The 17,542-nt window shown below is 42.1% G+C and overlaps 1 pseudogene; it reads right to left on the reverse strand.

Annotated features, from left to right (window-relative positions):
* Window positions 1-3,516: 3,516 nt before the first annotated feature.
* LOC121537414 lies at window positions 3,517-16,312 on the reverse strand (annotated as a pseudogene).
* Between the last annotated feature and the right edge of the window lie 1,230 nt (window positions 16,313-17,542).

Genomic DNA, 17,542 nt, shown 5'->3' on the forward strand with positions numbered 1-17,542 from the left:
CCTCGATCCTGACTAGTCTCCCAGTCCCTGCCGCTGAAAAACATCCCCACAGCATGATGCTGCCACCACCATGCTTCACCGTAGGGATGGTGCTAGGTTTCCTCCAGAAATGACGCTTGGCATTCAGGCCAAATAGTTTAATCTTGGTTTCATCAGACCAAAGAATCTTGTTTCTCATGGTGTAAGAGTCCTTTAGGTGCCTTTTGGCAAACTCTAAGCGGGCTGTCATGTGCCTTTTACTGAGGAGTGGCTTCTGTCTGGCCACTCTACCATAAAGGCCTGATTGGTGGAGTGCTGCAGAGATGGTTGTCCTTCTGGATGTTATCCCATCTCCACAGAGGAACTCTGGAGCTCTGTCAGATTGACCATCGTGTTCTTGGTCACCTCCCTGGCTGGTTGGCCAGCTCTAGGAAGAGTCTTGGTGGTTCGAAACTTCTTCCATTTAAGAATGATGGAGGCCACTTCTTGGAGACCTTCAATGCTGCAGACTTCCCCAGATCTGTGCCTCAACACAATCCTGTCTCGCAGCTCTACGGACAATTCCTTCGACCTCATGGCTTGGGTTTTGCTCTGACATGCACTGTCAACTGTGGGACCTTTATGTAGACAGGTGTGTGCCTTTCCAAATCATGTCCAATCAATTGAATTTACCACAGGTGGACTCCAATCAAGTGTAGAAACATCTCAAGGATGATCAATGGAAACAGGATGCACCTGAGCTAAATTTGGAGTCTCATAGTAAAGGATACTTATGTAAATAAGGTAAATCTGTTTTTTATTTTTAATACATTTGCAAACATTCCTAAAAACCTGTTTTTACTTTGTCATTATGGGGTATTGTGTGTAGATTGATAAGGAAAATGTTTAATTTAATACATTTTAGAAGGTCTGAATACTTTCCGAATGCACTGTATATCTTTAATCCCAGTCATGTGAAATCCATAGACTAGGGCCTAATGAATTTATTTCAATTGACTGATTTCCTTATACTGAATTAACTGTAACTCAGTAAAATCTTTGAAAATGTTGCATGTTGTGTTTATATTTGTGTTCAGTGTATATTTTGTCTACAATGTTTATTGAAAACATAAATACATTTGCACAATGAGCACTTGTTGTCTCTCAAACACGTCGTTACAGTTGTTGGTTAGCTAGCTAGCGAATTGTAGCCATATTAGCATAGACGTGACATCAGTCAAAACAAGACAAGGCAACTGAAACAAGACAACTGAAACGAGCCACCTACGATTCCCCACATGGCAGCTTCTTGTCACTGTTGCTAGCTATCTGACTATTCAGAATCATAACAACACACAGCCTTCTGCCTCATCGATGTGCGTGTATCATTTTTGTGACGTTGTCAGCCAATGACGTTGTCAGCTAATAGCAAAGCTAAATCATTACCATCATGATAACCTCCATGCAGTGAGTGAGGTATAGCTACCAATCCCCCTGACTGAACCAAATACAGAGCCAAACAGGTGGAGGCTGTGGTGGTGGTGGGATAACAGAAAACAGCACTAGCTTGCGAGCGGAAGCCATCAGAGAATGTGTGTGGAGAACGTGGCCAACTAATAAGACCGCCATATTAAGGTAGAGTGATTAATCCAATTGGTGCAACATCAGCTAATACAAACACTCAGGTTTCCTGTCTGAACTAGCTTCGCTTTATTCATGTACAGAAGTCCTAGTTCTTCTTTACCTGTCTTTACCTGTCTTTAAACAACATGGCACCACATCGCATCATCATGACGCAAACAAACCATCCCTGACATCCTCCTTCTTCAGGGGTTATAACACTAATTCTTATGTGAAGAATTGTTTCTCCTTGGTATAATACATACAACCCCCAGTCCCTAGTGAGCTTATTGCCCCTCCTCCTTGGGATGCTGGACATCATAGAATACCTTGTGACTATACATGTACAGTTGAAGTCGGAAGTTTACATACACTTAGGTTGGAGTCATTAAAACTTGTTTTTCAACCACTCCACAAATGTCTTGTTAACAAACTATAGTTTTGGCAAGTCGGTTAGGACATCTACTTTGTGCATGACACAAGTAATCTTTCCAACAATTGTTTACAAACAGATTAACACAATTCCAGTGGGTCAGAAGTTTACATACACTAAGTTGACTGTGCCTTTAAACAGCTTGGAAAATTCAGGAAAATGATGTCATGGCTTTAGAAGCTTCTGATAGGCTAATTGACATCATTTGAGTCAATTGGAGGTGTATCTGTGGATGTATTTCAAGGCCTACCTTCAAACTTTGCTTGACATCATGGGAAAATCAAAAGAAATCAGCTAAGACCTCAGAAAAAAAAGGTTGACCTCCACAAGTCTGGTTCATCCTTGGGAGCAATTTCCAAACGCCTGAAGATACCACGTTCATCTGTACAAACAATAGTACGCAAGTATAAACACCATGGGACCACGCAGCCGTCATACTGCTCAGGAAGGAGACGCGTTCTGTCTCCTAGAGATGAATGTACTTTGGTGCGAAAAGTGCAAATAAATCCCAGAACAACAGCAAAGGACCTTGTGAAGATGCTGGAGGAAACAGGTACAAAATTATCTATATCCACAGTAAAACGAGTCCTATATCTACATAACATGAAAGGCCGCTCAGCAAGGAAGAAGCCACTGCTCCAAAACCGCCATAAAAAAGCCTGACTACGGTTTGCAACTGCACATGGGGACAAAGATCATACTTTTTGGAGAAATGTCCTCTGGTCTGATGAAACAAAAATATAACTGTTTGGCCATAATGACCATCGTTATGTTAGGAGCAAAAAGGGGGTTGCTTGCAAGCCGAAGAACACCATCCCAACCGTGAAGCACGGGGGTGGCAGCATCATGCTGTGGGGGTGCTTTGCTGCAGGAGGGACTGGTGCACTTCACAAAATAGATGGCATCATGAGGAAGGAAAATTTGTGGATATATTGAAGCAACATCTCAAGACATCAGTCAGGAAGTTAAAGCTTGGTCACAAATGGGTCTTCCAAATGGACAATGACCCCAAGCATACTTCCAAAGTTGTGGCAAAATGGCTTAAGGACAACAAAGTAAAGGTATTGGAATGGCCATCACAAAGCCCTGACCTCAATCCTATAGAACATTTGTGGGCAGAACTGAAAAAGTGTGTACGAGCAAGGAGGCCTACAAACCTGACTCAGTTACACCAGCTCTGTCAGGAGGAATGGGCCAAAATTCACCCAACTTATTGTGGGAAGCTTGTGGAAGGCTACCCAAAACGTTTGACCCAAGTTAAACAATTTAAACGCAATGCTACCAAATACTAATTGAGTGTATGTAAACTTCTAACCCACTGGGAATGTGATGAAAGAAATAAAAGCTGAAAGAAATAATTCTCTCTACTATTATTCGGACATTTCACATTCTTAAAATAAGGTGGTGATCCTAACTGGCCTAAAACAGGGAGTTTTTACTAGGATTAAATGTCAGGAATTGTGAAAAACAGAGTTTAAATGTATTTGGCTAAGGTGTATGTAAACTTCCGACTTTAACTGTATGTGTGTGTACTTCTGGCGCTGTACAGAATGTGTGTGTTCAGTGAAGTTTCTAGGCACTGTTCAGAATTCTTTGGATTCTGGATCTCACTGGCCACCCTTGACCGTCCTGAGAATCCACTTGCCAGTCACAGTGCCTGGGCTGGCCCACACAAAGAAAGCAGCCATGACCAAGTCAGCTGACTGACCTGCAGAGGAGAGAGACGCACGTTTAGTCCAATGGAACAACACCTTGAGTTGAGATTATCTATATCTAATAGGTTATCATGTACATTATCCATATCTAATAAGGAAGATGCCCTGTACTGTAACATGCCTTATTACATTCAATCAACATTTATTTTATAAAGCCCTTTTTGTATCAACAGTTGTCACAAAGTGCTTATACAGAACCCCAGCCTAAAACCCCCAAAAGCAAGCAATGCAGATGTAGAAGCACGGTGGCTAGGAAAAACTCCCTAAAAGGGCTGGAACCTAGGAAGAAACCTAGAGAGGAACCAGGCTCTGAGGCGTGGCCAGTCCTCTTCTGGCTGTGCCGGGTGGAGATTATAACAGTACATGGCCATTAAGGCCAGCTCGTTCTACAAGATGTTCAAACGTTCATAGATGACCAGCAGGGTCAAATAATAATCACTGTATAGCACTGTAACATAGAATCTAATGTGTAGTAGTTAAATATCTACCTAATTTTCCACGCAAGCTCCGTCCATAGACCCTTCACATGACGGAGCACACTCCAGTCTGAAGAGCCTGGCCATTGCGGTTGGCCGTCGCCCTGTACCTAAAACAAGGAGAGGCAAAGTCATCCATTAGAGATCACATAGTCACACAGGCAAATCTGGGATATTCCCCACACTGTTCAATGGTCATTCAGGCACAGTGAATGGAGGCTAGCCATCTTTTTATGTAAATATGGGAGTCAGGGTTAGGGTTAGTGCTTACGTATTAAGGTTCGCAGGCTCAGAGTGGTAGGCGTGTTTGCCCATCTCTGCAAGGGTATGGGCGTGTGCCGGCTCGCTTTGGCTGATCTTACGGGGCAGGGGGCTCTTCACGTCTCTGGAGGTGATCGGTAAGGTCATGTGGTTCCCGTTGGGTTCCAGCCTCTCAGGATCCAGGGGGTTGTGGGACTTAGGGGGGGAGACGTCGATGACCTGGATGGTGGGCATGTTGAGGGTCTGCGCCTTCACCACCAGGTCAGAGTGAGCCAGCTGCTGCTTCTTCATGTGGTTGATGGCCACGGTGGCGTTAAAGGCTTGCTGTAACAGCACACAGACAGGAGATGATGAGGAACATGCTAAGATCTAAGAGGAAACTACTGTATGAGATGCCACAGTGATAACCATCATCATGAGTTAAGTGAGGCATTTTCATTTGGTCAAATGTTTTTCCTAGTTGTCTTGATATTGACTTGATTATGAGTAATCAGGAATGTTGATTAACACACAGATGTTAACAGTATTTCATGGCCCTTAAACAGGAAAGTAAACAACACACTGTGATTATGTCTTAGATGTGGGAGAGAGACAGAACCCTCTGACTGAGCAAGATGGAAAGATGGCTCACCTTCCACTTGGTCTAGGCAAAGTTCTTCTGGATCTGTTCACTGACTGAGTGGTAGATATCATGGCTCCGTGCCGTCTTTCCAATGATCCTGAAGGAGAGACAACAGAAAATAACATTGTAATCTCCTATTGGTTTTAGCCTGGAAATCCAGACTAAATCACTCTATATTTCACCATTGTTTCACTTCACTAATTCAGTCGGGCATTTCTGTCATAGTAACAGAAACTGTTTCCAGGCTAGCCTGAATACACCTCACACTGAACACCACAGAGTGCATGTTGTTGTAGATGTTACAGACTAAACAGTAGGCAATTGATGTTGTTGATCATGGCACTCACCAGGGATGCCTGAGAGCCTGCTCTGTAGTGAAGCGCATCTTAGGGTTCTTCTGCATCATGTTGCGGATAAAATCTTTGGCTGATTCAGAGATGTCATCCCAAAAGGGAGAGTCAAACTCGTACTGTGACTTCATGATCTTAGAGAACAGTCGTGTCTCAGTGTCCTCATAGAAAGGGGGATATCCACAGAGCCTAGAGAAACCAAATAATAATGCTGTGTAAATGTGTGCCATTACGAAATGATAGACTGTGTGTGTGTGTGTGTGTGTCAGAGGTAAATGTCCACAAGGTGGAGCTCTAACCCGACCACTACAACAGGACATGTTGAGGGAATGGCCCAGTGGCACTAATGAGTCAGCGTGACTATGCCTTTGATAATCCTAACAAGTCATCATTCTAAAGATAACCCTTGATTAGATGAACAAGCTTGGAGAACAACAAATGCACTCTTGCCTGCAAAGACCAGGTGACATACATAGTCTTTACATGCAATCAACTATTCACTACAGTAGCCTATACATATCCTAAGGTCATCAATGATAGCAGTACTCACAGGATATAGGTGATGACTCCAATAGACCAGCAGTCCACTGCCTTGCTGTAGGGTTTCTGGGCCAAGACTTCAGGGGCTGGAGGTTGGGAAACAGAGTAAGTAAGAACAATTCTCCAAGTTCAGTTCATTTAAATCAACTAGTGTTATATAATCGGTGTTTGACAGATAGATGATAGGTCTAGGTTAACTATGTAGGTTTTGGAATGTTCTTCTTGTCTCCCCAAGGTTTTATAATGTGTTTCCTCTGACAGAGTTTCTCCCCCATACACACAGTTAATTATCTGTAAGGCCAAAAATGTCTCCTTCCTTACCCACATATCCTGGAGTGCCGCAGGCTGTGGACATGACACCGTTATCCTCCATCTTGGACAGGCCAAAGTCACTGATCATGATCTTGGAGTTCTCATCCTGACTGTAATACAGCAGGTTCTCCGGCTTGAGGTCGCGGTGCACGATGCCATTCTGATGGAGGTATTGTACGGCCTGGAGCACCTGTTGGATGACCCTGCTAGCATCCTTCTCTGAGTACATCCCCCGGTCCAGGATACGGTCAAACAGCTCACCCCCAGCAACGCTACCGGGAGAACAACAACAACAACCATTAACAATTAGCCCTTAAAAGCTGGCTCAACCTAATCTTAAACTCCAACCATGAGCTAAGCATCGGAAGCATTACTCAGCCTAACATTTTTGGATGACCAAGGCTGCATTTACACAGGCAGCCCAATTCTGATCTTTTTTCCACTAATTGGTCTTTTGACCAATCACATCCGATCTTTTCACATCAGATCTTTTTCAGAGCTGATTTGATTGGTCAAAAGACCAATTAGTGGGAAAATGATCAGAATTTGGCTGCCTGTGTAAGCACAGTCATATGCCCCTCATGAAAACCGACCAATTCAAATCCCACCGTACCTTCTCCGCTATGCAATCTGGTTTCCGAGCTGGTCATGGGTGCACCTCAGCCACGCTCAAGGTCCTAAACGATATTATAACTGTGATCGATAAAAGACAGTACTGTGCAGCAGTCTTCATCGACCTGGCCAAGGCTTTCAACTCTGTCAATCACAGCATTCTTATTGGCAGACTAAATAGCCTTGGTTTCTCAAATGACTGCCTTGCCTGGTTCACCAACTACTTCTCAGATAGAATTCAATGTGTCAAATCGGAGGGCCTGTTGTCTGGACCTCTGGCTGTCTCTATGGGGGTGCCACAGGGTTCAATTCTCAGGCTGACTCTATTCTCTGTGTATATCAATGATGTCACTCTTGCTGCTGTTGACTCTCAGATCCACCTCTACGCAGACGACACCATTTTGTATACATCTGGCCCTTCATTGTGTTAACAAACCTCCAAACGAGCTTCAATGCCATACAACACTCCTTCCGTAGCCTCCAACTGGTCTTAAACGCTAGTAAAACTAAATGCATGCTCTTCAATCGAACGCTGCTTGCACTCGCCCGCCCGACTAGAATCACTACTCTCGGCGGGTCTGACTTAGAATATGTGGACAACTACAAATACCTAGGTGTCTGGTTAGACCGTAAACTCTCCTTCCAGACTCACATTAAGCATCTCCAATCCAAAGTTAAATCTAGAATCGGCTTCCTATTTCGCAACAAAGCCTCATTCACTCATGCTGCCAAACATGCTCTCGTAAAACTTGACTATGCTACCGATCCTTGACTTCGGCAATGTCATTTACAAAATAGCCTCCAACACTCTACTCAGCAAATTGGATGTAGTCTATCACAGTGCCATCCGTTTTGTCACCAAAGCCCAATATACTACCCACCATTGTGACCTGTACGCTCTCGTTGGCTGGCCCTCACTACATATTCGTCGCCAAACCCACTGGCTCCAGGCCAACTATAAATCACTGTTAGGCAAATCCCCACCTTATCTTAGCTCATTGGTCACCATAGCAGTACCCACCCGTAATCTGCGCTCCAGCAGGTATATCTCACTGGTCATCCCCAAAGCCAACACCTCCTTTGGCCGCCATTCCTTCCAGTTCTCTGCTGCCAATGACTGGAACGAACTGCAAAAATCTCTGAAGCTGGAGACTCTTATCTCCCTCACTAACTTTAAGCATTAGTTGTCAGAGCAGCTTACCGATCACTGCACCTGTACACAGCCCATCTGTAATTAGCCCACCCAACTACCTCATCCCCATATTGTTATTTATTTTGCTCATTTGCACCCCAGTATCTCTATTTGCACATCATCTTCTGCACATCTATCACTCCAGTGTTAATACTAAATTGTAATTATTTTGCACTATGGCCTATTTATTGCCTTACCTCCATAACTTACTACATTTGCACACACTGTATATAGATTTTCTATTGTGTTATTGACTGTACGTTTTGTTTATTCCATATGTAACTCTGTGTTGTTGTTGTTTTTATCGCACTGCTTTGCTTTATCTTGGCCAGGTCGCCGTTGTAAAAGAGAACTTGTTCTCAACTGGCTTACCTGGTTAAATAAAGGTTAAATTAAAAAAAGTAAAGGGGTTTAAGTCAAGTCAGCCTAACTCTAAACTCTATCCATGAGCTTCTGCTTATGTTCAGGCTCAACGTTGGGAACATTCAGCATTATGCTTCTGCATGTGACTTGAGTGCTAAGTTGCAGTCTGAGCACTAACTCTGACAGGCAGAACATTGTGGCTGTCATTAAAAGTGGCAAGAACTATTATTTGTGGAGTGGAGTGTGCGTAGGCTACTCAAGGGTTTTTACAGGACATAATTAACATGATATTTTCTCCCTTCTACTGTAATATAAGGTAAAAGGTATGGAACTTACAGCTGCATGACAAGGTAGAAATGAGAGCGACTTTCATAGAAATCCTCCAAACCAACAACGTTTTCATGTTTGATCCTGGGAGAGAGAATATCATGTTTAGCATGTGAGATGAAAATACAGTGAAACATACAGTAGTTGAAGTCATGATTCATTCAATTGAAATGGAGACTGAAATAATACAATTAACAAAGTTTGCAACTCTTACTTTCTCAACACGGCAATCTCATTCTCCAGATTCTGAATACTCTTCTGCTTCTTCTTCTTCACACACTTTAAGGCAAACAGCTTGCCTGTCATCTTCTCCTTCACCATGAACACCTCGGAGAACGCTCCCCTGGGAGAACACACAGACACATAGCCAAAGGGTTAGTTCAACTATTATAATGGTGCAATTACTACACAGAACCGGAGAAAACATAATCAGGTCTCTTGCTGAGAAAAACTCAGCCTCTTTCCCCATTAGGAATACACTCTGTCAAGGCCACTGTGGGTCAAGCTCTCATGGGAGTTGATTGATGTCATGAAACTGAGGTGATATGTGAAATGAGATGTAATTTTCTGACATTCCTTTTTTTCTCTAATTTTCTGTAATTTCTTACAAATGAATTATTTTTACTTTGGTGTAGGTTACAGTTCTTATGGACCTGCAGTAGGTTATAAATGTTTGCAATACACTGTTGATGGTTTCTATTGCGCTTCAGGTACAGGTGTAGGATGTTAATTTGAGCCAGTTTGCTACAGCAGGAAAATAGTCCTGCAGCAAAAGGAAATGTAAATTATTATGTGGATTATGATTAATGGACATTTTTGTAGGTTTGAAATTTCAAAGTGGAAATTACAAAGTTCAGAAGCCTTTCTAAACCTAAAATACACTACAAATATCCTGCAACAGGGTGATCAAATGAAGATACTACATCTGTATCAGGTGGCCTACAGGACATGCACCCTTTGATATTACACTAGAGAGAGGTGCGTGATATCAAGAAAACAGAAGTTAAGACTGTGAAAAAGGTCCTATTAAGGTCTTAGATGGGGTAGAGTGGCTTAAGGGCTCAGTCAATGTTATGTTCTGTACAGTTTCCCAGCTATCTTCAGCATCGTCTGGGAATAGCTGACCTGCCTGCTGGATTAGCATGTTTATCCCTTACACAACGGAAACTGTGACAGGCAGGCAGGCTGGCTCTAGGTGTAGATGGACTGAGCATGTGCAGCCAGCACGGATAGACCTCCACCCCAAGCAGCGACCAGGTCATAGGGTCATACACAGCCTTGAGAGAGGGGCTGACTGACAGTAAATACTGTACCACAAAAGTGCTGCCCCCTTTCTGTTGAGTTACGGCACTGAAGCCAGTCTAAGGAACACGTGCTAGATTAGAGCACTGCAAGGTTTAGGTTACATTACCTAACCTGATTAGAAAGATAATTAGCAAACATTGCTTCAACTGCGGCAGACTAAAAATAGTAAATACAAGTCCTAACGAGTGTCACTGCATGAAGGCAGACAGAGTTATTATGACATCATCTCACATTGTCCCATTAAACTCAGTAGTGCACAGAGGTAGGCCCCAGGACGGAAGTCAGACATGCTGGCGTCTTTATGTTTTCCAAAAACTACACTGCATCTTCTCCTAGAGAATCCCATGATTCTCATTATGACCTTCAAGGGGTATTATCAATCAAACAGCATCCGTGGCAATCCATTGGCATGCAAGGCAGCTATTAGTAAGCTTGTTGTCAGACACTCTCCTCATGTACAGTTTGAAAACACAAAAGTGAGACAAAATACACCATTAACTGCTGAAATAAATCTAGACAAAATATACCATTAACTGTTGAAATAAATCTAGACAAAATATACCATTAACAGCTGAAATAAAGTTAATATTTCCAACCATGATAAGGGTAAGATCATGACAGGGATGATATCTACACCAGAGAGCAGGTGTGTAACGACAGTCTGAACGCCTACGTACTGTATATCACGTTGCCAGGAAACTAGATTGTGTTTTTGTTGATGGTCCCATGTGGGTTTAGCTTTATAAAGCCTAATCCAATGGACCTCCCTAATTCCCCTAGATAGATCCTTGTGATAGAACATAGGAAGGAAGTACAGTAGGGACTACACTCATTTGTTATGCTGATATATTTATCGTCAAACATAGTGTGTATGCTAATTATATAAATTAGGCCTAAAGAGAGAAAATTTGATAAAACGTGGTATTGCTGTACATGCAAGTGTTTCACTGTACATTACAGTATAATCACATCTATAGAGCACCTGACCAAGCTTTCGCCATCTGTTTAGCTGTTCTTTCTGCTAATTGATCCTTGTTCCAATCTGAGAGAGCAAATATCACTGTCAGTCTGCCCTTAGCCCTGACACCAGCAGTGCCAAGCTGACCCATCCTGAACAAGCAAGCTATCATTGCCCAGGGAAAATAAGTATTCTTAAAATACATTTAGTTGAACTTCCACAGCACCTGCATTTTAGATGTATAATTCTGAAAAAAGCTATTTTTATACTTTGACTATTTTACTCTATTATACTTAACTTAAATAATAGTGCGTTTCTGTTTTACAATATCTTCTCCCAATGTGATGTGAATCAGAATCACATTTCAAAGGTTCTGTGGGTCACACACTGAAGTAGGGCTCTGGTGAGAACAAGATACAGTTGAAGTCGGAAGTTTACATACACCTTAGCCAAATACATTTAAAATCAGTTTTTCACAATTCCTGACATTTAATCCTAGTAAAAATTCCCTGTCTTAGGTCAGTTAGGATCACCACTTTATTTTAAGAATGTGAAATGTCAGAATAATAGTAGAGAGAATGATTTATTTCAGCTTTTATTTCTTTCATCACATTCCCAGTGGGTCAGAAATTTACATAAACTCAATTAGTTTTTGGTAGCATTGCCTTTAAATTGTTTAACTTGGGTCAAACGTTTCGGGTAGCCTTCCACGAGCTTCCCACAATAAGTTGGGTGAATTTTGGCCCATTCCTCCTGACAGAGCTGGTGTAACTGAGTCAGGTTTGTAGGCCTCCTTGCTCGCACACGCTTTTTCAGTTCTGCCCACACATTTTCAATAGGATTGAGGTCAGGGCTTTGTGATTGCCACTCCAATACCTTCACTTTGTTGTCCTTAAGCCATTTTGCCACAACTTTGGAAGTATGCTTGGGGTCATTGTCCATTTGGAAGACCCATTTGCGACCAAGCTTTAACTTCCTGACTGATGTCTTGAGATGTTGCTTCAATATATCCACATAATTTTCCTTCCTCATCTATTTTGTGAAGTACACCAGTCCCTCCTGCAGCAAAGCACCCCCACAGCATGATGCTGCCACCCCTGTGCTTCACGGCTGGGATGTTCTTCGGCTTGCAAGCAACACCCTTTTTCCTCCAAACATAACGATGGTCATTATGGCCAAACAGTTCTATTTTTGTTTCATCAGACCAGAGGACATTTCTACAAAAAGTAAGATCTTTGCAGTTGCAAACCGTAGTCTGGCTTTTTATGGCGGTTTTGGAGCAGTGGCTTCTTCCTTGCTGAGCGGCCTTTCAGGTTATGTCGGTATAGGACTCATTTTACTGTGGATATAGATACTTTTGTACCTGTTTCCTCCAGCAACTTCACAATGTCCTTTGCTGTTGTTCTGTGATTGATTTGCACTTTTCGCACCAAAGTATGTTCATCTCTTGGAGACAGAACGCGTCTCCTTCCCGAGCGGTATGACGGCTGCGTGGTCCCATGGTGTTTATACTTGCATACTATTGTTTGTACAGATGAATGTGGTACCTTCAGGTGTTTGGAAATTGCTCCCAAGGATGAACCAGACTTGTGGAGGTCTACAATTTTCTTTCTGAGGTCTTAGCTGATTTCTTTTCATTTTCCTATGAGCACTGAGTTTGAAGGTAGGCCTTGAAATACATCCACAGGCACACCTCCAATTGACTCAAATTATGACAATTAGCCTATCAGAACTTTCTAAAGCCATGACATCATTTTCTGGAATTTTCCAAGCTGTTTAAAGGCACAGTCAACTTAGTGTATGTAAACATCTGACCCACTGGAATTGTGATACATTGAATTATAAGTGAAAGAATCTGTCTGTAAACAATTATTTGAAAAATTACTTGTGTCATGCACAAAGTAGATGTCCTAACTGACTTGCCAAAACTATAGTTTGTTAACAAGAAATTTGTGGAGTGGTTGAAAAACGAGTTTTAATGACTCCAACCTAAGTGTATGTAAACTTCCGACTTCAACTGTACATCTATATAACTTATCATGCAGCAATATGTAAAAGTGTCTTCATTCATGCTGCCATTTATTTCTGGGTTTAACACCGAGATTCCATGACAGGTGGATTCCAAATATCACTAAAGAGGTTGTAGACTAAAGAGGTCTTAGTCAAGCAACAATCTTCTCCAAGACATCTGTTCCCACAAATTGTGTCTGTCCACATGGCTTCCTCTCTTGGTTGCCTGTCCAGTCCTTGGTCCAGGCAAGTCTCGGTTCCCACGGTCCAGTGACGTCAGCACCCCAAGGGAGCAGTAGCCTACACACCTTTATTTACCTCTGACCCCAGATCCATCATCCACCACCAGGGTTCCCGAAGCATCTCAACGCGACAACCTCAGTAAAACCGGACTGCTCAGTCAAGAACAGTTGATTGACCCCTTGGATTACTCACGCTGGCTGACCCACTAAAATTAGGCTAGTTTGAATTGTGCAGAATCAATGCACATACAGTGCCTTCAGAAAGTACTCATAATACCCCTTGACTTATTCCACATTTTGTTGTGTTACAGCCTGAATTCAAAATTGATGATTAAAAAAATATATATACTCATCTACACACAACACTCCATAATGACAAAGTGAAAACATGTTTTTAGAAATGTTTGCAAATGTATTGAAAAAGAAATACAGAAATATCTAATTTACATAGGTATTCCCACCCGAGTCAATACTTTGTAGAAGCACTATTGGCAGCGATTACAGCTGTGAGTCTTTCTGGGTAAGGCTCTAAGAGCTTTGCACACCTGGATTGTACAATATTTGCCCATTATTCTTTTTTAAATTCTTCAAGCTCTGTCAACTTGATTGTTGATCATTGCTAGACAGCCATTTCCAAGTCAATTTAAGTCAAAACTGTAACTAGGCCACTCAGAAACGTTCAATGTTGTCTTGGTAAGCAACTCCAGTGTAGATCTGGCCTTGTATTTTAGGTTATTGTCCTGCTGAAAAGTGAATTCTCTGTCTGTTGGAAAGCAGACAAACAGGTTTTCCTCTAGGATTTTGCCTGTGCTTAGCTCCATTCCGTTTCTTTTTTATCCTGAAAAACTCCCTAGTCCTTGCCGATGACAAGCATACCCATGACCAGTGGTGTAAAGTACTTTAGTAAAAATACTTTAAAGTACTACTTATGTAGTTTTTGGGGGGTATCGGTACTTTACTATTTATATTTTTGACAACTTTTACGTCACTACATTTCTAAAGAAATAACGTACTTTTTACTCCATACATTTTCCCAGACACCCAAAAGTACTCGTTACATTTTGAATGCTTAGCAGGACAGGAAAATGGTCCAATTCACACACTTATCAAGAGACTCACTGAACACACATGCTTCATTTGTAAATGATGTCTGAGTGTTGGAGTGTGCCTCTGGCTATCCGTAAATAACATTTAAAAAACAAGAAAATGGTGCCGTGTGGTTTGCTTAATATAAGGAAAATGATTTATACTTTCACTTTTGATACTTAAGTATATTTTAGCAATTACATTTACTATTGATACTTAAGTATATTTAAAACCAAATACTTGTAGACTTTTACTCAAGTAGTATTTTACTGGGTGACTTTCACTTTTACTTGAGTCATTTTCTATTAAGGTATCTTTATTTTTACTCAAGTATGACAATTGGGTACTTTTTCCACCACTGCCCATAACATGATGCAGCCACCACCATGCTTGAAAATATGAAGAGTGGTATTCAGTGATGTGTTGTGTTGGATTTGCTCCAAACAACACTTTGTATTCAGGACAAAAAGTTGATTTCTTTGCCACATGTTTTGCAGTTTTACCTAATTGCCGTGTTGAAAACAGGATGCATATTTTGGATATTCAGCATCTGCTTTAAAAATGTTTACACATCTACCAATCGGTGCCCATCTTTGCGAGGCATTGAAAAACCTCCCTGGTCTTTGTGGTTGAATCTGTGCTTGAAATTCACTAGTCAACTGAGGGACCTTACAGATAATTGTATGTGTGGGGTACAGAGATGGGGTAATCATTGAAAAATCATGTTAACCACTATTATTGAACACGGAATGAGTCCATGCAACTTATTATGCGATTTGTTAAGCACATTTTTACTCCTGAACTTATTTAGGCTTGCCATAACAAAGGGGTTGAATACTTATCAAGACATTTCAACTTTTAATGTTGTATTAATTTATAAAATGTTCTACAAACAAAATTCCACTTTGACATTATGGGGTATTGTGTGTAGACCAGTGACAGAAAATCTAAAAGTAGTCAATTTTAAATTCAGGCTGTATCAACAAAATGTGGAAAAAGTAAAGGGGTGTGAATACTTTCTGAGGGCACTGTAGTTTGTGTTGCATGACTATTTACTATCTAAATCTAAATATTTTGAAACTGCATAGTTGTGCTTACTCAAATTACTTAGTTACAATAATTCACATTTTCAACAACACCATCAAAAACATCTGGAAAAAACGATTTGAAAAGTTCCTGTGGAATCTTGTGGGATTCTCACTCTTTGCCAAGATTGTACCAAAGAAATCAAAATCTCAATGAATCTCCAGCTAAAGATAGCTCCATTGAGGACGGTTTTTAGCCATTTTAATAATCACCTGACGCCATCGGGAGGTCTAGGACTGATACCCTCAGTGCTGCCAGAGGGACGTGTTGCTAAGACACCAGTAAAGTAGGTTTCCTGGCAATCCAATCAAACCTACTGCATAATCCCTCCACCACCTCAGCCAGTGGATGGGGGTCAAAGGGCTTTCAGCAGACCCTTTCCAGATGTTCAACTAGTGATGTCTTTGCAAAGTGTCTTTGCACTCTTTTTCCTGAGATGCATGTTCTAATGAGGTAGTGAAAATGGTCATATGGTAGGTGGGGGGTCCTATGGTCCTATGGTAGGTGGGTCAGGTGTGAGCTGTACTTACGATCCAAGCACCTCCATGAAGTCAAACACCTCCTGGATGTTGTCAGTGGTCTTCTTCCAGTCAAAGTCGGCTTCTTTACGACCCATGTCTGATTCTTTAATAGCGATTTCTGTAACAATGGGAAGAAAAGAGAGGAATGTTATTAAACACCAGTTTTCAGAGACGATTATTATGTTGCCTATTGCGAAAACCAATAATAATCCTCTCTGCATCTACACCCATACACTCTCACAATGTCCTCTTGGATAAATATACTGTATATATTTGTTTTGTACTTCTACCCAATTGGTAGTTACAGTCCCATCGCTGCAACTCCCCTACGGAATCGGGAGAAGCGAAGGTCGAGAGCCATGTGTCCTCCGAAACACAACCCTACCAAGCCGCACTGCTCGCTTAACCCGGAAGCCAGCCGCACCAATGTGTCGGAGGAAACACTGTCCAGCTGGCGACCGCAGTCAGCTTGCAGGCACCCGACCCACCACAAGGAGTCGCAAGAGCGCGATGGGACAAGGAAATCCCGGCCGGCCAAACCCTAACAACGCTGGGCCAATTGTGCCCGCCTCATGGGTCTCCCGGTCACGGCTGGCTGTGACACAGCCTGGGATCGAACCCGGGTCTGTAGTGACGCCTCAAGCACTGCGATGCAGTGCCTTAGACCGCTGCGCCACTCGGGAGGCCCCCTCTTGGATTATTAAATGAAATCCCAGAGTCATGAGAAAGCAGGCATGAAGATCAGTCACCAGTATTGTCATCACATCAGCACATTGCTCACAGTATGGCGCCTGGTGGACACGGACTAGACAACTGACTTTGTCTGGCAGACAGACAGACAGACCGATGAGGTCACTTTTGCTCTAAGCCTGTCTGCAGCTAACAGGTAAAACAGATCTGTATTCCATTGGCCCGTGTACAGCACACCCTAATGCCAGACAGTCTGACAGAACTGTATGTCCAACAGGGCTGATCAATCATTAGTTAGCTGATTGAGAGATGGAAGGACATAGACAATGGTAATGCATTGAGCATTCATTATTCTCTATTACTCTGAGCTAAACTTGTCCACGATTCAGACTTTGCAAAAACAAACCAGAACCAGCCTTAGATGCTATATCTACAGCGCTTTGCTGCAATATAGTTTTGTGCTGTTCTGAATTAGGTAACTTGGCTGATCAACCAAAACTGTTTGGGAAAGATTAGAACTACAGTAGGCCTAGTTTATAGATGGGGGAGCCAAGTTACCCTGTCTAGCTTTGCCTCGTTTCCCTTATATAAGAGATGACTGACTCCTGATATGTAGACCCTGACCTTGCCAGGAACAGTCACAGTGTAAGAGGCCAACCAAGCCAAGGACAGGATTAAAGAATTGATGGAACATGTCTGGTGTTCTTGACAGAATTAACAATCCACATTTTTTCATGTAAAACAGCCATTGGGAAATAAAGCGTAGCTGTTAGGCCAAAGAAAATCCACATCCAGAAGATGGTAACAAAACAACCAAGATTGTTTGTCTAGTTTCACCTAGGAATGCCAAGGGAAAAATCTTG

Source organism: Coregonus clupeaformis, chromosome 24 (assembly GCF_020615455.1).
Source record: "Coregonus clupeaformis isolate EN_2021a chromosome 24, ASM2061545v1, whole genome shotgun sequence".
Lineage (NCBI taxonomy): Eukaryota > Metazoa > Chordata > Actinopteri > Salmoniformes > Salmonidae > Coregonus > Coregonus clupeaformis.